This window comes from Nelumbo lutea, chromosome 4 (assembly GCF_056320005.1).
Source record: "Nelumbo lutea isolate HS-2025 chromosome 4, American lotus-T2T, whole genome shotgun sequence".
NCBI lineage: Eukaryota > Viridiplantae > Streptophyta > Magnoliopsida > Proteales > Nelumbonaceae > Nelumbo > Nelumbo lutea.
Window position 1 is genome coordinate 51,814,056 of NC_142687.1, and position 21,757 is coordinate 51,835,812.

Genomic DNA, 21,757 nt, shown 5'->3' on the forward strand with positions numbered 1-21,757 from the left:
GAAACGACATATGGAATTTGCAAATAGTATATCAAAAATAAAATATTATTAAAATTGGGGTGCAACACGAGGACTTCCCAGGAGGTCACCCATCCTAGTAGTACTCTCGCCCAAGCACGCTTAACTTCGGAGTTCTGATGGGATCCGGTGCATTAGTGCTGGTATGATCGCACCCATTTGCGTCTTGTTCGCAGAAATCTTTATGCACTCACTGTCTTGCTCCCCTCCATTAATCCTTTCAGATTTGAAAAAATGGTGTATGCAAATTTCCTCCCTTGGTAACCGTGCACAATCTCCCAGGTGAGCAGAGTTATTCCTTTCTAGATCTGCCGCATCCCCGGATAAATGCAGTAATATCGCGGGGCCCACAATGCAGGACGAATGCCAAAAGCCCGGTTTTGCACCGTTCCCATTCGTTAATGACGGTCGTGCCGCAAATGGACCGAGTATCCGGCTCGTTGTTTCCAGTTGTCTCGCCGAAATGACATATGGAATTTGCAAATAGTATATCAAAAATAAAATATTAATAAAATTGGGGTGCAACACGAGGACTTCCCAGGAGGTCACCCATCCTAGTACTACTCTCGCCCAAGCATGCTTAACTTCGGAGTTCTGATGGGATCCGGTGCATTAGTGCTGGTATGATCGCACCCGTTTGCTTCTAGTTCGCTTTAATCTTTATGCACTCACTATCTTGCTCCCCTCCATTAATTCTTTTAGACTTGAAAAAACGGTGTATGCAACTTTCCTCCCTTGGTAACCGTGCAAAAGCTCCCAGGTGAGCGGAGTTAGTCCTTTCTAGATCTGTCGCTGCCCCGGATAAATGTAGTAATATCGCGGGGCCCACAATGCACGACGAATGCCAAAAGACCGGTTTTGCACCGTTCCCATTCAGTAATGACGGTCGTGCCGCAACTGGACCGAGTATCCGGCACGTTGTTTCCAGTTGTCTCGCCGAAACGACATATGGAATTTGCAAATAGTATATCAAAAATAAAATATTAATAAAATTGGGTTGCAACACGAGGACTTCCCAGGAGGTCACCCGTCCTAGTACTACTCTCGCCCAAGCACGCTTAACTTCGGAGTTCTGATGGGATCCGGTGCATTAGTGCTGGTATGATCGCACCGATTTTCTTCTTGTTCGCTTTAATCTTTATGCACTCAATATCTTGCTCCCCTCCATTAATTCTTTCAGACTTGAAAAAACGGTGTATGCAACTTTCCTCCCTTGGTAACCGTGCACGAGCTCCCAGGTGAGCGGAGTTATTCCTTTCAAGATCTGCCGCATCCCCGGATAAATGTAGTAATATCGCGGGGCCCACAATGCACGACGAATGCCAAAAGCCCAGTTTTGCACCGTTCCCATTCAGTAATGACGGTCGTGCCGCAAATGGTCCGAGTATCCGGCACGTTGTTTCCAGTTTTCTCGCCGAAACGACATATGGAATTTGCAAATAGTATATCAAAAATAAAATATTAATAAAATTGGGGTGCAACACGAGGACTTCCCATGAGGTTACCCATCCTACTACTACTGTCGCCCAAGCACGCTTAACTTCGGAGTACTGATTGTATCCGGTGCATTAGTGCTGGTATGATCGCACCCGTTTGCATCTTGTTCGCTGAAATCTTTATGCACTCCCTGTATTGCTCCCCTTCATTAATTCCTTCAGATTTGAAAAAACGGTGTATGCAACTTTCCTCCCTTGGTAACCATGCACAAACTCCCAGGTGAGCGGAGTTATTCCTTTCTAGATCTGCCGCATCCCCAGATAAATGCAGTAATATCGCGGGGCCCCCAATGCAGGACGAATGCCAAAAGCCCGGTTTTGCACCGTTCCCATTCGTTAATGACGGTCGTGCCGCAAATGGTCCGAGTATCCGGCTCGTTGTTTCCAGTTGTCTCGCCGAAACGACATATGGAATTTGCAAATAGTATATCAAAAATAAAATATTATTAAAATTGGGGTGCAACACGAGGACTTCCCAGGAGGTCACCCATCCTAGTAGTACTCTCGCCCAAGCACGCTTAACTTCGGAGTTCTGATGGGATCCGGTGCATTAGTGCTGGTATGATCGCACCCATTTGCGTCTTGTTCGCAGAAATCTTTATGCACTCACTGTCTTGCTCCCCTCCATTAATCCTTTCAGATTTGAAAAAATGGTGTATGCAAATTTCCTCCCTTGGTAACCGTGCACAATCTCCCAGGTGAGCAGAGTTATTCCTTTCTAGATCTGCCGCATCCCCGGATAAATGCAGTAATATCGCGGGGCCCACAATGCAGGACGAATGCCAAAAGCCCGGTTTTGCACCGTTCCCATTCGTTAATGACGGTCGTGCCGCAAATGGACCGAGTATCCGGCTCGTTGTTTCCAGTTGTCTCGCCGAAATGACATATGGAATTTGCAAATAGTATATCAAAAATAAAATATTAATAAAATTGGGGTGCAACACGAGGACTTCCCAGGAGGTCACCCATCCTAGTACTACTCTCGCCCAAGCATGCTTAACTTCGAAGTTCTGATGGGATCCGGTGCATTAGTGCTGGTATGATCGCACCCGTTTGCTTCTTGTTAGCTTTAATCTTTATGCACTCACTATCTTGCTCCCCTCCATTAATTCTTTCAGACTTGAAAAAACGGTTTATGCAACTTTCCTCTCTTGGTAACCGTGCACAAGCTCCCAGGTGAGCGGCGTTATTCCTTTCTAGATCTGCCGCATCCTCGGATAAATGTAGTAATATCACGGGTCCAACAATGCACGACGAATGCCAAAAGCCCAGTTTTGCACCGTTCCCATTCAGTATTGACTGTCGTGCCGCAAATGGTCCGAGTATCCGACACGTTGTTTCCAGTTGTCTCGCCGAAACGACAGATGGAATTTCCAAATAGTATATCAAAAATAAAATATTAATAAAATTGGGGTGCAACACGAGGACTTCCCAGGAGGTCACCCATCCTAATACTACTCTCGCCCAAGTACGCTTAACTTCGGAGTTCTAATGGGATCCGGTGCATTAGTGCGGTATGATCGCACCCGTTTGCCTCTTGTTCGCAGAAATCTTTATGCACTCACTGTCTTGCTCCCCTCCATTAATCCTATCAGATTTGAAAAAACGGTGTATGCAAATTTCCTCCCTTGGTAACCGTGCACAAGCTCCCAGGTGAGCGGAGTTATTCCTTAGAAGATCTGCCGCATCCCCGGATAAATGTTGTAATATCGCGGGGCCCACAATGCACGACGAATGCCAAAAGCCCGGTTTTGCACCGTTCCCATTCAGTAATGACGGTCGTTCCGCAAATGGTCCAAGTATCCGGCACGTTGTTTCCTGTTGTCTCGCCGAAACGACATATGGAATTTGCAAATAGTATATCAAAAATAAAATATTAATAAAATTGGGGTGCAACACGAGGACTTCCCAGGAGGTCACCCATCCTAGTACTAATCTCGCCCAAGCACGCTTAACTTCGGAGTTCTGATGGGATCCGGTGCATTAGTGCTGGTATGATCGCACCCGTTTGCTTCTTGTTCGTTTTAATCTTTATGCACTCACTATCTTGCTCCCCTCCATTAATTCCTTCAGACTTGAAAAAATGGTGTATGCAACTTTCCTCCCTTGGTAACCGTGCACAAGCTCCAAGGTGAGCGGAGTGATTCCTTTCTAGATCTGTCGCTGCCCCGGATAAATGTAGTAAAATCGCGGGGCCCACAATGCACGACGAATGCCTAAAGCCCGGTTTTGCACCGTTCCCATTAAGTAATGACGGTCGTGCCGCAAATGGTCCGAGTATCCGGCGCTTTGTTTCCAGTTGTCTCGCCGAAACGACATATGGAATTTGCAAATAATATATCAGAAATAAAATATTAATAAAATTGAGGTGCAACACGAGGACTCCCAAGGAGGTCACCCATCCTAGTACTACTCTCGCCCAAACACACTTAACTTCGGAGTTCTGATGGGATCCGGTGCATTTGTGCTGGTATGATCGCACCCGTTTGCATCTTGTTCGCAGAAATCTTTATGAACTCACTGTCTTGCTCCCCTCCATTAATCCTTTCAGATTTGAAAAAACGGTGTATGCAACTTTCCTCCCTTGGTAACCGTGCACAAGCTCCCAGGTGAGCGGAGTTATTCCTTTGTAGATCTGCCGCATCCCCGGATAAATGTTGTAATATCATGGGGCCCACAATGCACGACGAATGCCAAACGCCCGGTTTTGCACCGTTCCCATTCAGTAATGACGGTCGTGCCGCAAATGGTCCGAGTATCCGGCACGTTGTTTCCAGTTGTCTCGCCGAAACGACAAATGGAATTTGCAAATAGTATATCAAAAATAAAATATTAATAAAATTGGGGTGCAATACGAGGACTTCCTAGGAGGTTACCCATCCTAGTACTACTGTCGCCCAAGCACGCTTAACTTCGGAGTACTGATTGTATCCGGTGCATTAGTGCTGGTATGATCGCACCCGTTTGCGTCTTGTTCGCAGAAATCTTTATGCACTCACTGTCTTGCTCCCCTCCATTAATCCTTTCAGATTTGAAAAAACGGTGTATGCAAATTTCCTCCCTTGGTAACCGTGCACAATCTCCCAGGTGAGCAGAGTTATTCCTTTCTAGATCTGCCGCATCCCCGGATAAATGCAGTAATATCGCGGGGCCCACAATGCAGGACGAATGCCAAAAGCCCGGTTTTGCACCGTTCCCATTCATTAATGACGGTCGTGCCGCAAATGGTCCGAGTATCCGGCTCGTTGTTTCCAGTTGTCTCGCCGAAACGACATATGGAATTTGCAAATAGTATATCAAAAATAAAATATTATTAAAATTGGGGTGCAACACGAGGACTTCCCAGGAGGTCACCCATCCTAGTACTACTCTCGCCCAAGCACGCTTAACTTCGGAGTTCTGATGGGATCCGGTGCATTAGTGCTGGTATGATCGCACCCATTTGTGTCTTGTTCGCAGAAATCTTTATGCACTCACTGTCTTGCTCCCCTCCATTAATCCTTTCAGATTTGAAAAAACGGTGTATGCAAATTTCCTCCCTTGGTAACCGTGCACAAGCTCCCAGGTGAGCGGAGTTATTCCTTTGTAGATCTGCCGCATCCCCGGATAAATGTTGTAATATCAAGGGGCCCACAATGCACGACGAATGCCAAACGCCCGGTTTTGCAACGTTCCCATTCAGTGATGACGGTCGTTCCCCAAATGGTCCGAGTATCCGGCACGTTGTTTCCTGTTGTCTCGCCGAAACGACATATGGAATTTGCAAATAGTATATCAACAATAAAATATTAATAAAATTGGGGTGCAACACGAGGACTTCCCAGGAGGTTACCCATCCTAGTACTACTGTCGCCCAAGCACGCTTAACTTCGGAGTACTGATTGTATCCGGTGCATTAGTGCTGGTATGATCGCACCCATTTGCGTCTTGTTCGCAGAAATCTTTATGCACTCACTGTCTTGCTCCCCTCCATTAATCCTTTCAGATTTGAAAAAACGGTGTATGCAAATTTCCTCCCTTGGTAACCGTGCACAATCTCCCAGGTGAGCAGAGTTATTCCTTTCTAGATCTGCCGCATCCCCGGATAAATGCAGTAATATCGCGGGGCCCACAATGCAGGACGAATGCCAAAAGCCCGGTTTTTCACCGTTCCCATTCGTTAATGACGGTCGTGCCGCAAATGGACCGAGTATCCGGCTCGTTGTTTCCAGTTGTCTCGCCGAAATGACATATGGAATTTGCAAATAGTATATCAAAAATAAAATATTAATAAAATTGGGGTGCAACACGAGGACTTCCCAGGAGGTCATCCATCCTAGTACTACTCTCGCCCAAGCACGCTTAACTTCGAAGTTCTGATGGGATCCGGTGCATTAGTGCTGGTATGATCGCACCCGTTTGCTTCTTGTTCGCTTTAATCTTTATGCACTCACTATCTTGCTCCCCTCCATTAATTCTTTCAGACTTGAAAAAACGGTTTATGCAACTTTCCTCCCTTGGTAACCGTGCACAAGCTCCCAGGTGAGCGGAGTTATTCCTTTCTAGATCTGCCGCATCCTCGGATAAATGTAGTAATATCACGGGTCCAACAATGCACGACGAATGCCAAAAGCCCAGTTTTGCACCGTTCCCATTCAGTAATGACGGTCGTGCCGCAAATGGTCCGAGTATCCGACACGTTGTTTCCAGTTGTCTCGCCGAAACGACAGATGGAATTTCCAAATAGTATATCAAAAATAAAATATTAATAAAATTGGGGTGCAACACGAGGACTTCCCAGGAGGTCACCCATCCTAATACTACTCTCGCCCAAGCACGCTTAACTTCGGAGTTCTGATGGGATCCGGTGCATTAGTGCGGTATGATCGCACCCGTTTGCCTCTTGTTCGCAGAAATCTTTATGCACTCACTGTCTTGCTCCCCTCCATTAATCCTTTCAGATTTGAAAAAACGGTGTATGCAAATTTCCTCCCTTGGTAACCGTGCACAAGCTCCCAGGTGAGCGGAGTTATTCCTTTCTAGATCTGCCGCATCCCCGGATAAATGTAGTAATATCGCAGGGCCCACAATGCACTACGAATGCCAAAAGCCCAGTTTTGCACCGTTCCCATTCTGTAATGACGGTCGTGCCGCAAATGGTCCGAGTATCCGGCACGTTGTTTCCAGTTGTCTCGCCGAAACGACATATGGAATTTGCAAATAGTATATCAAAAATAAAATATTAATAAAATTGGGGTGCAACACGAGGACTTCCCAGGAGGTCATCCATCCTAGTACTACTCTCGCCCAAGCACGCTTAACTTCGAAGTTCTGATGGGATCCGGTGCATTAGTGCTGGTATGATCGCACCCGTTTGCTTCTTGTTCGCTTTAATCTTTATGCACTCACTATCTTGCTCCCCTCCATTAATTCTTTCAGACTTGAAAAAACGGTGTATGCAACTTTCCTCCCTTGGTAACCGTGCACAAGCTCCCAGGTGAGCGGAGTTATTCCTTTCTAGATCTGCCGCATCCCCGGATAAATGTAGTAATATCGCAGGGCCCACAATGCACTACGAATGCCAAAAGCCCAGTTTTGCACCGTTCCCATTCTGTAATGACGGTCGTGCCGCAAATGGTCCGAGTATCCGGCACGTTGTTTCCAGTTGTCTCGCCGAAACGACATATGGAATTTGCAAATAGTATATCAAAAATAAAATATTAATAAAATTGGGGTGCAACACGAGGACTTCCCAGGAGGTCATCCATCCTAGTACTACTCTCGCCAAAGCACGCTTAACTTCGAAGTTCTGATGGGATCCGGTGCATTAGTGCTGGTATAATCGCACCCGTTTGCTTCTTGTTCGCTTTAATCTTTATGCACTCACTATCTTGCTCCCCTCCATTAATTCTTTCAGACTTGAAAAAACGGTTTATGCAACTTTCCTCCCTTGGTAACCGTGCACAAGCTCCCAGGTGAGCGGAGTTATTCCTTTCTAGATCTGCCGCATCCTCGGATAAATGTAGTAATATCACGGGTCCAACAATGCACGACGAATGCCAAAAGCCCAGTTTTGCACCGTTCCCATTCAGTATTGACGGTCGTGCCGCAAATGGTCCGAGTATCCGACACGTTGTTTCCAGTTGTCTCGCCGAAACGACAGATGGAATTTCCAAATAGTATATCAAAAATAAAATATTAATAAAATTGGGGTGCAACACGAGGACTTCCCAGGAGGTCACCCATCCTAATACTACTCTCGCCCAAGCACGCTTAACTTCGGAGTTCTGATGGGATCCGGTGCATTAGTGCGGTATGATCGCACCCGTTTGCCTCTTGTTCGCAGAAATCTTTATGCACTCACTGTCTTGCTCCCCTCCATTAATCCTTTCAGATTTGAAAAAACGGTGTATGCAAATTTCCTCCCTTGGTAACCGTGCACAAGCTCCCAGGTGAGCGGAGTTATTCCTTAGAAGATCTGCCGCATCCCCGGATAAATGTTGTAATATCGCGGGGCCCACAATGCACGACGAATGCCAAAAGCCCGGTTTTGCACCGTTCCTATTCAGTAATGACGGTCGTTCCGCAAATGGTCCAAGTATCCGGCACGTTGTTTCCTGTTGTCTCGCCGAAACGACATATGGAATTTGCAAATAGTATATCAAAAATAAAATATTAATAAAATTGGGGTGCAACACGAGGACTTCCCAGGAGGTCACCCATCCTAGTACTACTCTCGCCCAAGCACGCTTAACTTCGGAGTTCTGATGGGATCCGGTGCATTAGTGCTGGTATGATCGCACCCGTTTGCTTCTTGTTCGTTTTAATCTTTATGCACTCACTATCTTGCTCCCCTCCATTAATTCCTTCAGACTTGAAAAAACGGTGTATGCAACTTTCCTCCCTTGGTAACCGTGCACAAGCTCCAAGGTGAGCGGAGTTATTCCTTTCTAGATCTGTCGCTGCCCCGGATAAATGTAGTAAAATCGCGGGGCCCACAATGCACGACGAATGCCTAAAGCCCGGTTTTGCACCGTTCGCATTCAGTAATGACGGTCGTGCCGCAAATGGTCCGAGTATCCGGCGCTTTGTTTCCAGTTGTCTCGCCGAAACGACATATGGAATTTGCAAATAATATATCAGAAATAAAATATTAATAAAATTGAGGTGCAACACGAGGACTTCCAAGGAGGTCACCCATCCTAGTACTACTCTCGCCCAAGCACACTTAACTTCGGAGTTCTGATGGGATCCGGTGCATTTGTGCTGGTATGATCGCACCCGTTTGCATCTTGTTCGCAGAAATCTTTATGAACTCACTGTCTTGCTCCCCTCCATTAATCCTTTCAGATTTGAAAAAACGGTGTATGCAACTTTCCTCCCTTGGTAACCGTGCACAAGCTCCCAGGTGAGCGGAGTTATTCCTTTGTAGATCTGCCGCATCCCCGGATAAATGTTGTAATATCATGGGGCCCACAATGCACGACGAATGCCAAACGCCCGGTTTTGCACCGTTCCCATTCAGTAACGACGGTCGTGCCGCAAATGGTCCGAGTATCCGGCACGTTGTTTCCAGTTGTCTCGCCGAAACGACATATGGAATTTGCAAATAGTATATCAAAAATAAAATATTAATAAAATTGGGGTGCAACACGAGGACTTCCTAGGAGGTTACCCATCCTAGTACTACTGTCGCCCAAGCACGCTTAACTTCGGAGTACTGATTGTATCTGGTGCATTAGTGCTGGTATGATCGCACCCGTTTGCATCTTGTTCGCTGAAATCTTTATGCACTCCCTGTCTTGCTCCCCTTCATTAATTCCTTCAGATTTGAAAAAACGGTGTATGCAACTTTCCTCCCTTGGTAACCATGCACAAACTCCCAGGTGAGCGGAGTTATTCCTTTCTAGATCTGCCGCATCCCCGGATAAATGCAGTAATATCGCGGGGCCCACAATGCAGGACGAATGCCAAAAGACCGGTTTTGCACCGTTCCCATTCAGTAATGACGGTCGTGCCGCAAATGGTCCGAGTATCCGGCACGTTGTTTCCAGTTGTCTCGCCGAAACGACATATGGAATTTGCAAATAGTATATTAAAAATAAAATATTAATAAAATTGGGGTGCAACACGAGGACTTCCCAGGAGGTCACCCATCCTAGTACTACTCTCGCCCAAGCACGCTTAACTTCGGAGTTCTGATGGGATCCGGTGCATTAGTGCTGGTATGATCGCACCGGTTTTCTTCTTGTTCGCTTTAATCTTTATGTACTCACTATCTTGCTCCCCTCCATTAATTCTTTCAGACTTGAAAAAACGGTGTATGCAACTTTCCTCCCTTGGTAACCGTGCACAAGCTCCCAGGTGAGCGGAGTTATTCCTTTCTAGATCTGCCGCATCCCCGGATAAATGTAGTAATATCGCAGGGCCCACAATGCACTACGAATGCCAAAAGCCCAGTTTTGCACTGTTCCCATTCTGTAATGACGGTCGTGCCGCAAATGGTCCGAGTATCCGGCACGTTGTTTCCAGTTGTCTCGCCGAAACGACATATGGAATTTGCAAATAGTATATCAAAAATAAAATATTAATAAAATTGGGGTGCAACACGAGGACTTCCCAGGAGGTTACCCATCCTAGTACTACTGGCGCCCAAGCACGCTTAACTTCGGAGTACTGATTGTATCTGGTGCATTAGTGCTGGTATGATCGCACCCGTTTGCATCTTGTTCGCTGAAATCTTTATGCACTCCCTGTCTTGCTCCCCTCCATTAATTCCTTCAGATTTGAAAAAACGGTGTATGCAACTTTCCTCCCTTGGTAACCATGCACAAACTCCCAGGTGAGAGGAGTTATTCCTTTGTAGATCTGCCGCATCCCCGGATAAATGCAGTAATATCGCGGGGCCCACAATGCAGGACGAATGCCAAAAGCCAGGTTTTGCACCGTTCCCATTCGTTAATGACGGTCGTGCCGCAAATGGTCCGAGTATCCGGCTCGTTGTTTCCAGTTGTCTCGCCGAAACGACATATGGAATTTGCAAATAATATATCAAAAATAAAATATTAATAAAATTGGGGTGCAACACGAGGACTTCCCGGGAGGTCACCCATCCTATTACTACTCTCGCCCAAGCACGCTTAACTTCGGAGTCCTGATGGGATCCGGTGCATTAGTGCTGGTATGATCGCACCCGTTTGCTTCTTGTTCGCTTTAATCTTTATGCACTCACTATCTTGCTCCCCTCCATTAATTCTTTCAGACTTGAAAAAACGGTGTATGCAACTTTCCTCCCTTGGTAACCGTGCACAAGCTCCCAGGTGAGCGGAGTTATTCCTTTCTAGATCTGCCGCATCCTCGGATAAATGTAGTAATATCACGGGGCCCACAATGCACGACGAATGCCAAAAGCCCAGTTTTGCACCGTTCCCATTCAGTAATGACGGTCGTGCCGCAAATGGTCCGAGTATCCGGCACGTTGTTTCCAGTTGTCTCTCCGAAACGACATATGGAATTTGCAAATAGTATATCAAAAATAAAATATTAATAAAATTGGGGTGCAACACGAGGACTTCCCAGGAGGTCACCCATCCTAATACTACTCTCGCCCAAGCACGCTTAACTTCGGAGTTCTGATGGGATCCGGTGCATTAGTGCGGTATGATCGCACCCGTTTGCCTCTTGTTCGCAGAAATCTTTATGCACTCACTGTCTTGCTCCCCTCCATTAATCCTTTCAGATTTGAAAAAACGGTGTATGCAAATTTCCTCCCTTGGTAACCGTGCACAAGCTCCCAGGTGAGCGGAGTTATTCCTTAGAAGATCTGCCGCATCCCCGGATAAATGTTGTAATATCGCGGGGCCCACAATGCACGACGAATGCCAAAAGCCCGGTTTTGCACCGTTCCTATTCAGTAATGACGGTCGTTCCGCAAATGGTCCAAGTATCCGGCACGTTGTTTCCTGTTGTCTCGCCGAAACGACATATGGAATTTGCAAATAGTATATCAAAAATAAAATATTAATAAAATTGGGGTGCAACACGAGGACTTCCCAGGAGGTCACCCATCCTAGTACTACTCTCGCCCAAGCACGCTTAACTTCGGAGTTCTGATGGGATCCGGTGCATTAGTGCTGGTATGATCGCACCCGTTTGCTTCTTGTTCGTTTTAATCTTTATGCACTCACTATCTTGCTCCCCTCCATTAATTCCTTCAGACTTGAAAAAACGGTGTATGCAACTTTCCTCCCTTGGTAACCGTGCACAAGCTCCAAGGTGAGCGGAGTTATTCCTTTCTAGATCTGTCGCTGCCCCGGATAAATGTAGTAAAATCGCGGGGCCCACAATGCACGACGAATGCCTAAAGCCCGGTTTTGCACCGTTCCCATTCAGTAATGACGGTCGTGCCGCAAATGGTCCGAGTATCCGGCGCTTTGTTTCCAGTTGTCTCGCCGAAACGACATATGGAATTTGCAAATAATATATCAGAAATAAAATATTAATAAAATTGAGGTGCAACACGAGGACTTCCAAGGAGGTCACCCATCCTAGTACTACTCTCGCCCAAGCACACTTAACTTCGGAGTTCTGATGGGATCCGGTGCATTTGTGCTGGTATGATCGCACCCGTTTGCATCTTGTTCGCAGAAATCTTTATGAACTCACTGTCTTGCTCCCCTCCATTAATCCTTTCAGATTTGAAAAAATGGTGTATGCAACTTTCCTCCCTTGGTAACCGTGCACAAGCTCCCAGGTGAGCGGAGTTATTCCTTTGTAGATCTGCCGCATCCCCGGATAAATGTTGTAATATCATGGGGCCCACAATGCACGACGAATGCCAAACGCCCGGTTTTGCACCGTTCCCATTCAGTAACGACGGTCGTGCCGCAAATGGTCCGAGTATCCGGCACGTTGTTTCCAGTTGTCTCGCCGAAACGACATATGGAATTTGCAAATAGTATATCAAAAATAAAATATTAATAAAATTGGGGTGCAACACGAGGACTTCCTAGGAGGTTACCCATCCTAGTACTACTGTCGCCCAAGCACGCTTAACTTCGGAGTACTGATTGTATCTGGTGCATTAGTGCTGGTATGATCGCACCCGTTTGCATCTTGTTCGCTGAAATCTTTATGCACTCCCTGTCTTGCTCCCCTTCATTAATTCCTTCAGATTTGAAAAAACGGTGTATGCAACTTTCCTCCCTTGGTAACCATGCACAAACTCCCAGGTGAGCGGAGTTATTCCTTTCTAGATCTGCCGCATCCCCGGATAAATGCAGTAATATCGCGGGGCCCACAATGCAGGACGAATGCCAAAAGACCGGTTTTGCACCGTTCCCATTCAGTAATGACGGTCGTGCCGCAAATGGTCCGAGTATCCGGCACGTTGTTTCCAGTTGTCTCGCCGAAACGACATATGGAATTTGCAAATAGTATATTAAAAATAAAATATTAATAAAATTGGGGTGCAACACGAGGACTTCCCAGGAGGTCACCCATCCTAGTACTACTCTCGCCCAAGCACGCTTAACTTCGGAGTTCTGATGGGATCCGGTGCATTAGTGCTGGTATGATCGCACCGGTTTTCTTCTTGTTCGCTTTAATCTTTATGTACTCACTATCTTGCTCCCCTCCATTAATTCTTTCAGACTTGAAAAAACGGTGTATGCAACTTTCCTCCCTTGGTAACCGTGCACAAGCTCCCAGGTGAGCGGAGTTATTCCTTTCTAGATCTGCCGCATCCCCGGATAAATGTAGTAATATCGCAGGGCCCACAATGCACTACGAATGCCAAAAGCCCAGTTTTGCACTGTTCCCATTCTGTAATGACGGTCGTGCCGCAAATGGTCCGAGTATCCGGCACGTTGTTTCCAGTTGTCTCGCCGAAACGACATATGGAATTTGCAAATAGTATATCAAAAATAAAATATTAATAAAATTGGGGTGCAACACGAGGACTTCCCAGGAGGTTACCCATCCTAGTACTACTGGCGCCCAAGCACGCTTAACTTTGGAGTACTGATTGTATCTGGTGCATTAGTGCTGGTATGATCGCACCCGTTTGCATCTTGTTCGCTGAAATCTTTATGCACTCCCTGTCTTGCTCCCCTCCATTAATTCCTTCAGATTTGAAAAAACGGTGTATGCAACTTTCCTCCCTTGGTAACCATGCACAAACTCCCAGGTGAGAGGAGTTATTCCTTTGTAGATCTGCCGCATCCCCGGATAAATGCAGTAATATCGCGGGGCCCACAATGCAGGACGAATGCCAAAAGCCAGGTTTTGCACCGTTCCCATTCGTTAATGACGGTCGTGCCGCAAATGGTCCGAGTATCCGGCTCGTTGTTTCCAGTTGTCTCGCCGAAACGACATATGGAATTTGCAAATAATATATCAAAAATAAAATATTAATAAAATTGGGGTGCAACACGAGGACTTCCCGGGAGGTCACCCATCCTATTACTACTCTCGCCCAAGCACGCTTAACTTCGGAGTCCTGATGGGATCCGGTGCATTAGTGCTGGTATGATCGCACCCGTTTGCTTCTTGTTCGCTTTAATCTTTATGCACTCACTATCTTGCTCCCCTCCATTAATTCTTTCAGACTTGAAAAAACGGTGTATGCAACTTTCCTCCCTTGGTAACCGTGCACAAGCTCCCAGGTGAGCGGAGTTATTCCTTTCTAGATCTGCCGCATCCTCGGATAAATGTAGTAATATCACGGGGCCCACAATGCACGACGAATGCCAAAAGCCCAGTTTTGCACCGTTCCCATTCAGTAATGACGGTCGTGCCGCAAATGGTCCGAGTATCCGGCACGTTGTTTCCAGTTGTCTCTCCGAAACGACATATGGAATTTGCAAATAGTATATCAAAAATAAAATATTAATAAAATTGGGGTGCAACACGAGGACTTCCCAGGAGGTCACCCATCCTAGTACTACTCTCGCCCAAGCACGCTTAACTTCGGAGTTCTGATGGGATCCGGTGCATTAGTGCGGTATGATCGCACCCGTTTGCCTCTTGTTCGCAGAAATCTTTATGCACTCACTGTCTTGCTCCCCTCCATTAATCCTTTCAGATTTGAAAAAACGGTGTATGCAAATTTCCTCCCTTGGTAACCGTGCACAAGCTCCCAGGTGAGCGGAGTTATTCCTTAGTAGATCTGCCGCATCCCCGGATAAATGTTGTAATATCGCGGGGCCCACAATGCACGACGAATGCCAAAAGCCCGGTTTTGCACCGTTCCCATTCAGTAATGACGGTCGTTCCGCAAATGGTCCGAGTATCCGGCACGTTGTTTCCTGTTGTCTCGCCGAAACGACATATGGAATTTGCAAATAGTATATCAAAAATAAAATATTAATAAAATTGGGGTGCAACACGAGGACTTCCCAGGAGGTCACCCATCCTAGTACTACTCTCGCCCAAGCACGCTTAACTTCGGAGTTCTGATGGGATCCGGTGCATTAGTGCTGGTATGATCGCACCCGTTTGCTTCTTGTTCGCTTTAATCTTTATGCACTCACTATCTTGCTCCCCTCCATTAATTCCTTCAGACTTGAAAAAACGGTGTATGCAACTTTCCTCCCTTGGTAACCGTGCACAAGCTCCAAGGTGAGCGGAGTTATTCCTTTCTAGATCTGTCGCTGCCCCGGATAAATGTAGTAAAATCGCGGGGCCCACAATGCACGACGAATGCCTAAAGCCCGGTTTTGCACCGTTCCCATTCAGTAATGACGGTCGTGCCGCAAATGGTCCGAGTATCCGGCGCGTTGTTTCCAGTTGTCTCGCCGAAACGACATATGGAATTTGCAAATAATATATCAGAAATAAAATATTAATAAAATTGAGGTGCAACACGAGGACTTCCAAGGAGGTCACCCATCCTAGTACTACTCTCGCCCAAGCACACTTAACTTCGGAGTTCTGATGGGATCCGGTGCATTAGTGCTGGTATGATCGCACCCGTTTGCATCTTGTTCGCAGAAATCTTTATGAACTCACTGTCTTGCTCCCCTCCATTAATCCTTTCAGATTTGAAAAAATGGTGTATGCAACTTTCCTCCCTTGGTAACCGTGCACAAGCTCCCAGGTGAGCGGAGTTATTCCTTTGTAGATCTGCCGCATCCCCGGATAAATGTTGTAATATCATGGGGCCCACAATGCACGACGAATGCCAAACGCCCGGTTTTGCACCGTTCCCATTCAGTAACGACGGTCGTGCCGCAAATGGTCCGAGTATCCGGCACGTTGTTTCCAGTTGTCTCGCCGAAACGACATATGGAATTTGCAAATAGTATATCAAAAATAAAATATTAATAAAATTGGGGTGCAACACGAGGACTTCCTAGGAGGTTACCCATCCTAGTACTACTGTCGCCCAAGCACGCTTAACTTCGGAGTACTGATTGTATCTGGTGCATTAGTGCTGGTATGATCGCACCCGTTTGCATCTTGTTCGCTGAAATCTTTATGCACTCCCTGTCTTGCTCCCCTTCATTAATTCCTTCAGATTTGAAAAAACGGTGTATGCAACTTTCCTCCCTTGGTAACCATGCACAAACTCCCAGGTGAGCGGAGTTATTCCTTTCTAGATCTGCCGCATCCCCGGATAAATGCAGTAATATCGCGGGGCCCACAATGCAGGACGAATGCCAAAAGACCGGTTTTGCACCGTTCCCATTCATTAATGACGGTCGTGCCGCAAATGGTCCGAGTATCCGGCACGTTGTTTCCAGTTGTCTCGCCGAAACGACATATGGAATTTGCAAATAGTATATCAAAAATAAAATATTAATAAAATTGGGGTGCAACACGAGGACTTCCCAGGAGGTCACCCATCCTAGTACTACTCTCGCCCAAGCACGCTTAACTTCGGAGTTCTGATGGGATCCGGTGCATTAGTGCTGGTATGATCGCACCGATTTTCGTCTTGTTCGCATAAATCTTTATGCACTCACTATCTTGCTCCCCTCCATTAATCCTTTCAGACTTGAAAAAACGGTGTATGCAACTTTCCTCCCTTGGTAACCGTGCACAAGCTCCCAGGTGAGCGGAGTTATTCCTTTCTAGATCTGCCGCATCCCCGGATAAATGCAGTAATATCGCAGGGCCCACAATGCACGACGAATGCCAAAAGCCCAGTTTTGCACCGTTCCCATTCTGTAATGACGGTCGTGCCGCAAATGGTCCGAGTATCCGGCACGTTGTTTCCAGTTGTCTCGCCGAAACGACATATGGAATTTGCAAATAGTATATCAAAAATAAAATATTAATAAAATTGGGGTGCAACACGAGGACTTCCCAGGAGGTCACCCATCCTAGTACTACTCTCGCCCAAGCACGCTTAACTTCGAAGTTCTGATGGGATCCGGTGCATTAGTGCTGGTATGATCGCACCCGTTTGCTTCTTGTTCGCTTTAATCTTTATGCACTCACTATCTTGCTCCCCTCCATTAATTCTTTCAGACTTGAAAAAACGGTTTATGCAACTTTCCTCCCTTGGTAACCGTGCACAAGCTCCCAGGTGAGCGGAGTTATTCCTTTCTAGATCTGCCGCATCCTCGGATAAATGTAGTAATATCACGGGTCCAACAATGCACGACGAATGCCAAAAGCCCAGTTTTGCACCGTTCCCATTCAGTATTGACGGTCGTGCCGCAAATGGTCCGAGTATCCGACACGTTGTTTCCAGTTGTCTCGCCGAAACGACAGATGGAATTTCCAAATAGTATATCAAAAATAAAATATTAATAAAATTGGGGTGCAACACGAGGACTTCCCAGGAGGTCACCCATCCTAATACTACTCTCGCCCAAGCACGCTTAACTTCGGAGTTCTGATGGGATCCGGTGCATTAGTGCGGTATGATCGCACCCGTTTGCCTCTTGTTCGCAGAAATCTTTATGCACTCACTGTCTTGCTCCCCTCCATTAATCCTTTCAGACTTGAAAAAACGGTGTATGCAAATTTCCTCCCTTGGTAACCGTGCACAAGCTCCCAGGTGAGCGGAGTTATTCCTTAGAAGATCTGCCGCATCCCCGGATAAATGTTGTAATATCGCGGGGCCCACAATGCACGACGAATGCCAAAAGCCCGGTTTTGCACCGTTCCTATTCAGTAATGACGGTCGTTCCGCAAATGGTCCAAGTATCCGGCACGTTGTTTCCTGTTGTCTCGCCGAAACGACATATGGAATTTGCAAATAGTATATCAAAAATAAAATATTAATAAAATTGAGGTGCAACACGAGGACTTCCCAGGAGGTCACCCATCCTAGTACTACTCTCGCCCAAGCACGCTTAACTTCGGAGTTCTGATGGGATCCGGTGCATTAGTGCTGGTATGATCGCACCCGTTTGCTTCTTGTTCGTTTTAATCTTTATGCACTCACTATCTTGCTCCCCTCCATTAATTCCTTCAGACTTGAAAAAACGGTGTATGCAACTTTCCTCCCTTGGTAACCGTGCACAAGCTCCAAGGTGAGCGGAGTTATTCCTTTCTAGATCTGTCGCTGCCCCGGATAAATGTAGTAAAATCGCGGGGCCCACAATGCACGACGAATGCCTAAAGCCCGGTTTTGCACCGTTCGCATTCAGTAATGACGGTCGTGCCGCAAATGGTCCGAGTATCCGGCGCTTTGTTTCCAGTTGTCTCGCCGAAACGACATATGGAATTTGCAAATAATATATCAGAAATAAAATATTAATAAAATTGAGGTGCAACACGAGGACTTCCAAGGAGGTCACCCATCCTAGTACTACTCTCGCCCAAGCACACTTAACTTCGGAGTTCTGATGGGATCCGGTGCATTTGTGCTGGTATGATCGCACCCGTTTGCATCTTGTTCGCAGAAATCTTTATGAACTCACTGTCTTGCTCCCCTCCATTAATCCTTTCAGATTTGAAAAAATGGTGTATGCAACTTTCCTCCCTTGGTAACCGTGCACAAGCTCCCAGGTGAGCGGAGTTATTCCTTTGTAGATCTGCCGCATCCCCGGATAAATGTTGTAATATCATGGGGCCCACAATGCACGACGAATGCCAAACGCCCGGTTTTGCACCGTTCCCATTCAGTAACGACGGTCGTGCCGCAAATGGTCCGAGTATCCGGCACGTTGTTTCCAGTTGTCTCGCCGAAACGACATATGGAATTTGCAAATAGTATATCAAAAATAAAATATTAATAAAATTGGGGTGCAACACGAGGACTTCCTAGGAGGTTACCCATCCTAGTACTACTGTCGCCCAAGCACGCTTAACTTCGGAGTACTGATTGTATCTGGTGCATTAGTGCTGGTATGATCGCACCCGTTTGCATCTTGTTCGCTGAAATCTTTATGCACTCCCTGTCTTGCTCCCCTTCATTAATTCCTTCAGATTTGAAAAAACGGTGTATGCAACTTTCCTCCCTTGGTAACCATGCACAAACTCCCAGGTGAGCGGAGTTATTCCTTTCTAGATCTGCCGCATCCCCGGATAAATGCAGTAATATCGCGGGGCCCACAATGCAGGACGAATGCCAAAAGACCGGTTTTGCACCGTTCCCATTCAGTAATGACGGTCGTGCCGCAAATGGTCCGAGTATCCGGCACGTTGTTTCCAGTTGTCTCGCCGAAACGACATATGGAATTTGCAAATAGTATATTAAAAATAAAATATTAATAAAATTGGGGTGCAACACGAGGACTTCCCAGGAGGTCACCCATCCTAGTACTACTCTCGCCCAAGCACGCTTAACTTCGGAGTTCTGATGGGATCCGGTGCATTAGTGCTGGTATGATCGCACCGGTTTTCTTCTTGTTCGCTTTAATCTTTATGTACTCACTATCTTGCTCCCCTCCATTAATTCTTTCAGACTAGAAAAAACGGTGTATGCAACTTTCCTCCCTTGGTAACCGTGCACAAGCTCCCAGGTGAGCGGAGTTATTCCTTTCTAGATCTGCCGCATCCCCGGATAAATGTAGTAATATCGCAGGGCCCACAATGCACTACGAATGCCAAAAGCCCAGTTTTGCACTGTTCCCATTCTGTAATGACGGTCGTGCCGCAAATGGTCCGAGTATCCGGCACGTTGTTTCCAGTTGTCTCGCCGAAACGACATATGGAATTTGCAAATAGTATATCAAAAATAAAATATTAATAAAATTGGGGTGCAACACGAGGACTTCCCAGGAGGTTACCCATCCTAGTACTACTGGCGCCCAAGCACGCTTAACTTCGGAGTACTGATTGTATCTGGTGCATTAGTGCTGGTATGATCGCACCCGTTTGCATCTTGTTCGCTGAAATCTTTATGCACTCCCTGTCTTGCTCCCCTTCATTAATTCCTTCAGATTTGAAAAAACGGTGTATGCAACTTTCCTCCCTTGGTAACCATGCACAAACTCCCAGGTGAGAGGAGTTATTCCTTTGTAGATCTGCCGCATCCCCGGATAAATGCAGTAATATCGCGGGGCCCACAATGCAGGACGAATGCCAAAAGCCAGGTTTTGCACCGTTCCCATTCGTTAATGACGGTCGTGCCGCAAATGGTCCGAGTATCCGGCTCGTTGTTTCCAGTTGTCTCGCCGAAACGACATATGGAATTTGCAAATAATATATCAAAAATAAAATATTAATAAAATTGGGGTGCAACACGAGGACTTCCCGGGAGGTCACCCATCCTATTACTACTCTCGCCCAAGCACGCTTAACTTCGGAGTCCTGATGGGATCCGGTGCATTAGTGCTGGTATGATCGCACCCGTTTGCTTCTTGTTCGCTTTAATCTTTATGCACTCACTATCTTGCTCCCCTCCATTAATTCTTTCAGACTTGAAAAAACGGTGTATGCAACTTTCCTCCCTTGGTAACCGTGCACAAGCTCCCAGGTGAGCGGAGTTATTCCTTTCTAGATCTGCCGCATCCTCGGATAAATGTAGTAATATCACGGGGCCCACAATGCACGACGAATGCCAAAAGCCCAGTTTTGCACCGTTCCCATTCAGTAATGACGGTCGTGCCGCAAATGGTCCGAGTATCCGGCACGTTGTTTCCAGTTGTCTCTCCGAAACGACATATGGAATTTGCAAATAGTATATCAAAAATAAAATATTAATAAAATTGGGGTGCAACACGAGGACTTCCCAGGAGGTCACCCATCCTAATACTACTCTCGCCCAAGCACGCTTAACTTCGGAGTTCTGATGGGATCCGGTGCATTAGTGCGGTATGATCGCACCCGTTTGCCTCTTGTTCGCAGAAATCTTTATGCACTCACTGTCTTGCTCCCCTCCATTAATCCTTTCAGATTTGAAAAAACGGTGTATGCAAATTTCCTCCCTTGGTAACCGTGCACAAGCTCCCAGGTGAGCGGAGTTATTCCTTAGAAGATCTGCCGCATCCCCGGATAAATGTTGTAATATCGCGGGGCCCACAATGCACGACGAATGCCAAAAGCCCGGTTTTGCACCGTTCCTATTCAGTAATGACGGTCGTTCCGCAAATGGTCCAAGTATCCGGCACGTTGTTTCCTGTTGTCTCGCCGAAACGACATATGGAATTTGCAAATAGTATATCAAAAATAAAATATTAATAAAATTGGGGTGCAACACGAGGACTTCCCAGGAGGTCACCCATCCTAATACTACTCTCGCCCAAGCACGCTTAACTTCGGAGTTCTGATGGGATCCGGTGCATTAGTGCTGGTATGATCGCACCCGTTTGCTTCTTGTTCGTTTTAATCTTTATGCACTCACTATCTTGCTCCCCTCCATTAATTCCTTCAGACTTGAAAAAACGGTGTATGCAACTTTCCTCCCTTGGTAACCGTGCACAAGCTCCAAGGTGAGCGGAGTTATTCCTTTCTAAATCTGTCGCTGCCCCGGATAAATGTAGTAAAATCGCGGGGCCCACAATGCACGACGAATGCCTAAAGCCCGGTTTTGCACCGTTCCCATTCAGTAATGACGGTCGTGCCGCAAATGGTCCGAGTATCCGGCGCTTTGTTTCCAGTTGTCTCGCCGAAACGACATATGGAATTTGCAAATAATATATCAGAAATAAAATATTAATAAAATTGAGGTGCAACACGAGGACTTCCAAGGAGGTCACCCATCCTAGTACTACTCTCGCCCAAGCACACTTAACTTCGGAGTTCTGATGGGATCCGGTGCATTTGTGCTGGTATGATCGCACCCGTTTGCATCTTGTTCGCAGAAATCTTTATGAACTCACTGTCTTGCTCCCCTCCATTAATCCTTTCAGATTTGAAAAAAT

General features: G+C 46.5%; 35 non-coding genes and 11 pseudogenes across 35 annotated transcripts; all 46 read right to left on the reverse strand.

The window, feature by feature from the left end:
• Positions 1 to 56: 56 nt before the first annotated feature.
• On the reverse strand, positions 57 to 175 carry LOC148857730 (5S ribosomal RNA). The gene has a single exon (XR_016096502.1). It is a non-coding gene; the product is annotated as a 5S ribosomal RNA (ribosomal RNA).
• A 359-nt stretch (positions 176 to 534) lies between these two features.
• On the reverse strand, positions 535 to 653 carry LOC148857731 (5S ribosomal RNA). The gene has a single exon (XR_016096104.1). It is a non-coding gene; the product is annotated as a 5S ribosomal RNA (ribosomal RNA).
• A 359-nt stretch (positions 654 to 1,012) lies between these two features.
• LOC148857732 (5S ribosomal RNA) lies at positions 1,013 to 1,131 on the reverse strand. The gene has a single exon (XR_016097388.1). It is a non-coding gene; the product is annotated as a 5S ribosomal RNA (ribosomal RNA).
• A 359-nt stretch (positions 1,132 to 1,490) lies between these two features.
• LOC148857733 (5S ribosomal RNA) lies at positions 1,491 to 1,609 on the reverse strand (annotated as a pseudogene).
• A 359-nt stretch (positions 1,610 to 1,968) lies between these two features.
• Positions 1,969 to 2,087, reverse strand: LOC148857734 (5S ribosomal RNA). Its single transcript, XR_016096503.1, has one exon. It is a non-coding gene; the product is annotated as a 5S ribosomal RNA (ribosomal RNA).
• A 359-nt stretch (positions 2,088 to 2,446) lies between these two features.
• Positions 2,447 to 2,565, reverse strand: LOC148857735 (5S ribosomal RNA). The gene has a single exon (XR_016096790.1). It is a non-coding gene; the product is annotated as a 5S ribosomal RNA (ribosomal RNA).
• A 359-nt stretch (positions 2,566 to 2,924) lies between these two features.
• Positions 2,925 to 3,042, reverse strand: LOC148857736 (5S ribosomal RNA; annotated as a pseudogene).
• A 359-nt stretch (positions 3,043 to 3,401) lies between these two features.
• Positions 3,402 to 3,520, reverse strand: LOC148857737 (5S ribosomal RNA). The gene has a single exon (XR_016095652.1). It is a non-coding gene; the product is annotated as a 5S ribosomal RNA (ribosomal RNA).
• A 359-nt stretch (positions 3,521 to 3,879) lies between these two features.
• On the reverse strand, positions 3,880 to 3,998 carry LOC148857738 (5S ribosomal RNA). The gene has a single exon (XR_016097370.1). It is a non-coding gene; the product is annotated as a 5S ribosomal RNA (ribosomal RNA).
• Positions 3,999 to 4,357: 359 nt separating this feature from the next.
• Positions 4,358 to 4,476, reverse strand: LOC148857739 (5S ribosomal RNA; annotated as a pseudogene).
• Positions 4,477 to 4,835: 359 nt separating this feature from the next.
• On the reverse strand, positions 4,836 to 4,954 carry LOC148857740 (5S ribosomal RNA). The gene has a single exon (XR_016098575.1). It is a non-coding gene; the product is annotated as a 5S ribosomal RNA (ribosomal RNA).
• A 359-nt stretch (positions 4,955 to 5,313) lies between these two features.
• LOC148857741 (5S ribosomal RNA) lies at positions 5,314 to 5,432 on the reverse strand (annotated as a pseudogene).
• A 359-nt stretch (positions 5,433 to 5,791) lies between these two features.
• On the reverse strand, positions 5,792 to 5,910 carry LOC148857742 (5S ribosomal RNA). Its single transcript, XR_016096627.1, has one exon. It is a non-coding gene; the product is annotated as a 5S ribosomal RNA (ribosomal RNA).
• A 359-nt stretch (positions 5,911 to 6,269) lies between these two features.
• Positions 6,270 to 6,387, reverse strand: LOC148857743 (5S ribosomal RNA). Its single transcript, XR_016097470.1, has one exon. It is a non-coding gene; the product is annotated as a 5S ribosomal RNA (ribosomal RNA).
• Positions 6,388 to 6,746: 359 nt separating this feature from the next.
• LOC148857744 (5S ribosomal RNA) lies at positions 6,747 to 6,865 on the reverse strand. Its single transcript, XR_016096628.1, has one exon. It is a non-coding gene; the product is annotated as a 5S ribosomal RNA (ribosomal RNA).
• Positions 6,866 to 7,224: 359 nt separating this feature from the next.
• Positions 7,225 to 7,343, reverse strand: LOC148857745 (5S ribosomal RNA). Its single transcript, XR_016098025.1, has one exon. It is a non-coding gene; the product is annotated as a 5S ribosomal RNA (ribosomal RNA).
• Positions 7,344 to 7,702: 359 nt separating this feature from the next.
• Positions 7,703 to 7,820, reverse strand: LOC148857746 (5S ribosomal RNA). Its single transcript, XR_016097471.1, has one exon. It is a non-coding gene; the product is annotated as a 5S ribosomal RNA (ribosomal RNA).
• A 359-nt stretch (positions 7,821 to 8,179) lies between these two features.
• Positions 8,180 to 8,298, reverse strand: LOC148857747 (5S ribosomal RNA). Its single transcript, XR_016095145.1, has one exon. It is a non-coding gene; the product is annotated as a 5S ribosomal RNA (ribosomal RNA).
• Positions 8,299 to 8,657: 359 nt separating this feature from the next.
• LOC148857748 (5S ribosomal RNA) lies at positions 8,658 to 8,776 on the reverse strand. Its single transcript, XR_016096278.1, has one exon. It is a non-coding gene; the product is annotated as a 5S ribosomal RNA (ribosomal RNA).
• Positions 8,777 to 9,135: 359 nt separating this feature from the next.
• On the reverse strand, positions 9,136 to 9,254 carry LOC148857749 (5S ribosomal RNA; annotated as a pseudogene).
• Positions 9,255 to 9,613: 359 nt separating this feature from the next.
• LOC148857750 (5S ribosomal RNA) lies at positions 9,614 to 9,732 on the reverse strand. Its single transcript, XR_016096168.1, has one exon. It is a non-coding gene; the product is annotated as a 5S ribosomal RNA (ribosomal RNA).
• Positions 9,733 to 10,091: 359 nt separating this feature from the next.
• On the reverse strand, positions 10,092 to 10,210 carry LOC148857751 (5S ribosomal RNA; annotated as a pseudogene).
• Positions 10,211 to 10,569: 359 nt separating this feature from the next.
• On the reverse strand, positions 10,570 to 10,688 carry LOC148857752 (5S ribosomal RNA). The gene has a single exon (XR_016097166.1). It is a non-coding gene; the product is annotated as a 5S ribosomal RNA (ribosomal RNA).
• A 359-nt stretch (positions 10,689 to 11,047) lies between these two features.
• LOC148857753 (5S ribosomal RNA) lies at positions 11,048 to 11,165 on the reverse strand. The gene has a single exon (XR_016097472.1). It is a non-coding gene; the product is annotated as a 5S ribosomal RNA (ribosomal RNA).
• Positions 11,166 to 11,524: 359 nt separating this feature from the next.
• Positions 11,525 to 11,643, reverse strand: LOC148857754 (5S ribosomal RNA). The gene has a single exon (XR_016095254.1). It is a non-coding gene; the product is annotated as a 5S ribosomal RNA (ribosomal RNA).
• Positions 11,644 to 12,002: 359 nt separating this feature from the next.
• On the reverse strand, positions 12,003 to 12,121 carry LOC148857755 (5S ribosomal RNA). Its single transcript, XR_016096279.1, has one exon. It is a non-coding gene; the product is annotated as a 5S ribosomal RNA (ribosomal RNA).
• A 359-nt stretch (positions 12,122 to 12,480) lies between these two features.
• LOC148857756 (5S ribosomal RNA) lies at positions 12,481 to 12,599 on the reverse strand (annotated as a pseudogene).
• A 359-nt stretch (positions 12,600 to 12,958) lies between these two features.
• LOC148857757 (5S ribosomal RNA) lies at positions 12,959 to 13,077 on the reverse strand. Its single transcript, XR_016096169.1, has one exon. It is a non-coding gene; the product is annotated as a 5S ribosomal RNA (ribosomal RNA).
• Positions 13,078 to 13,436: 359 nt separating this feature from the next.
• Positions 13,437 to 13,555, reverse strand: LOC148857758 (5S ribosomal RNA; annotated as a pseudogene).
• A 359-nt stretch (positions 13,556 to 13,914) lies between these two features.
• LOC148857759 (5S ribosomal RNA) lies at positions 13,915 to 14,033 on the reverse strand. The gene has a single exon (XR_016097167.1). It is a non-coding gene; the product is annotated as a 5S ribosomal RNA (ribosomal RNA).
• A 359-nt stretch (positions 14,034 to 14,392) lies between these two features.
• On the reverse strand, positions 14,393 to 14,510 carry LOC148857760 (5S ribosomal RNA). Its single transcript, XR_016096980.1, has one exon. It is a non-coding gene; the product is annotated as a 5S ribosomal RNA (ribosomal RNA).
• A 359-nt stretch (positions 14,511 to 14,869) lies between these two features.
• On the reverse strand, positions 14,870 to 14,988 carry LOC148857761 (5S ribosomal RNA). The gene has a single exon (XR_016095360.1). It is a non-coding gene; the product is annotated as a 5S ribosomal RNA (ribosomal RNA).
• A 359-nt stretch (positions 14,989 to 15,347) lies between these two features.
• On the reverse strand, positions 15,348 to 15,466 carry LOC148857762 (5S ribosomal RNA). The gene has a single exon (XR_016096827.1). It is a non-coding gene; the product is annotated as a 5S ribosomal RNA (ribosomal RNA).
• Positions 15,467 to 15,825: 359 nt separating this feature from the next.
• LOC148857763 (5S ribosomal RNA) lies at positions 15,826 to 15,944 on the reverse strand (annotated as a pseudogene).
• A 359-nt stretch (positions 15,945 to 16,303) lies between these two features.
• On the reverse strand, positions 16,304 to 16,422 carry LOC148857764 (5S ribosomal RNA). The gene has a single exon (XR_016096171.1). It is a non-coding gene; the product is annotated as a 5S ribosomal RNA (ribosomal RNA).
• Positions 16,423 to 16,781: 359 nt separating this feature from the next.
• Positions 16,782 to 16,900, reverse strand: LOC148857765 (5S ribosomal RNA). Its single transcript, XR_016096068.1, has one exon. It is a non-coding gene; the product is annotated as a 5S ribosomal RNA (ribosomal RNA).
• A 359-nt stretch (positions 16,901 to 17,259) lies between these two features.
• On the reverse strand, positions 17,260 to 17,377 carry LOC148857766 (5S ribosomal RNA). The gene has a single exon (XR_016097473.1). It is a non-coding gene; the product is annotated as a 5S ribosomal RNA (ribosomal RNA).
• A 359-nt stretch (positions 17,378 to 17,736) lies between these two features.
• On the reverse strand, positions 17,737 to 17,855 carry LOC148857767 (5S ribosomal RNA). Its single transcript, XR_016095754.1, has one exon. It is a non-coding gene; the product is annotated as a 5S ribosomal RNA (ribosomal RNA).
• A 359-nt stretch (positions 17,856 to 18,214) lies between these two features.
• Positions 18,215 to 18,333, reverse strand: LOC148857768 (5S ribosomal RNA). Its single transcript, XR_016096280.1, has one exon. It is a non-coding gene; the product is annotated as a 5S ribosomal RNA (ribosomal RNA).
• A 359-nt stretch (positions 18,334 to 18,692) lies between these two features.
• On the reverse strand, positions 18,693 to 18,811 carry LOC148857769 (5S ribosomal RNA; annotated as a pseudogene).
• Positions 18,812 to 19,170: 359 nt separating this feature from the next.
• LOC148857770 (5S ribosomal RNA) lies at positions 19,171 to 19,289 on the reverse strand. Its single transcript, XR_016096172.1, has one exon. It is a non-coding gene; the product is annotated as a 5S ribosomal RNA (ribosomal RNA).
• A 359-nt stretch (positions 19,290 to 19,648) lies between these two features.
• Positions 19,649 to 19,767, reverse strand: LOC148857771 (5S ribosomal RNA; annotated as a pseudogene).
• A 359-nt stretch (positions 19,768 to 20,126) lies between these two features.
• On the reverse strand, positions 20,127 to 20,245 carry LOC148857772 (5S ribosomal RNA). Its single transcript, XR_016097168.1, has one exon. It is a non-coding gene; the product is annotated as a 5S ribosomal RNA (ribosomal RNA).
• A 359-nt stretch (positions 20,246 to 20,604) lies between these two features.
• On the reverse strand, positions 20,605 to 20,722 carry LOC148857773 (5S ribosomal RNA). The gene has a single exon (XR_016097474.1). It is a non-coding gene; the product is annotated as a 5S ribosomal RNA (ribosomal RNA).
• A 359-nt stretch (positions 20,723 to 21,081) lies between these two features.
• On the reverse strand, positions 21,082 to 21,200 carry LOC148857774 (5S ribosomal RNA). Its single transcript, XR_016095839.1, has one exon. It is a non-coding gene; the product is annotated as a 5S ribosomal RNA (ribosomal RNA).
• Positions 21,201 to 21,559: 359 nt separating this feature from the next.
• LOC148857775 (5S ribosomal RNA) lies at positions 21,560 to 21,678 on the reverse strand. The gene has a single exon (XR_016096281.1). It is a non-coding gene; the product is annotated as a 5S ribosomal RNA (ribosomal RNA).
• Between the last annotated feature and the right edge of the window lie 79 nt (positions 21,679 to 21,757).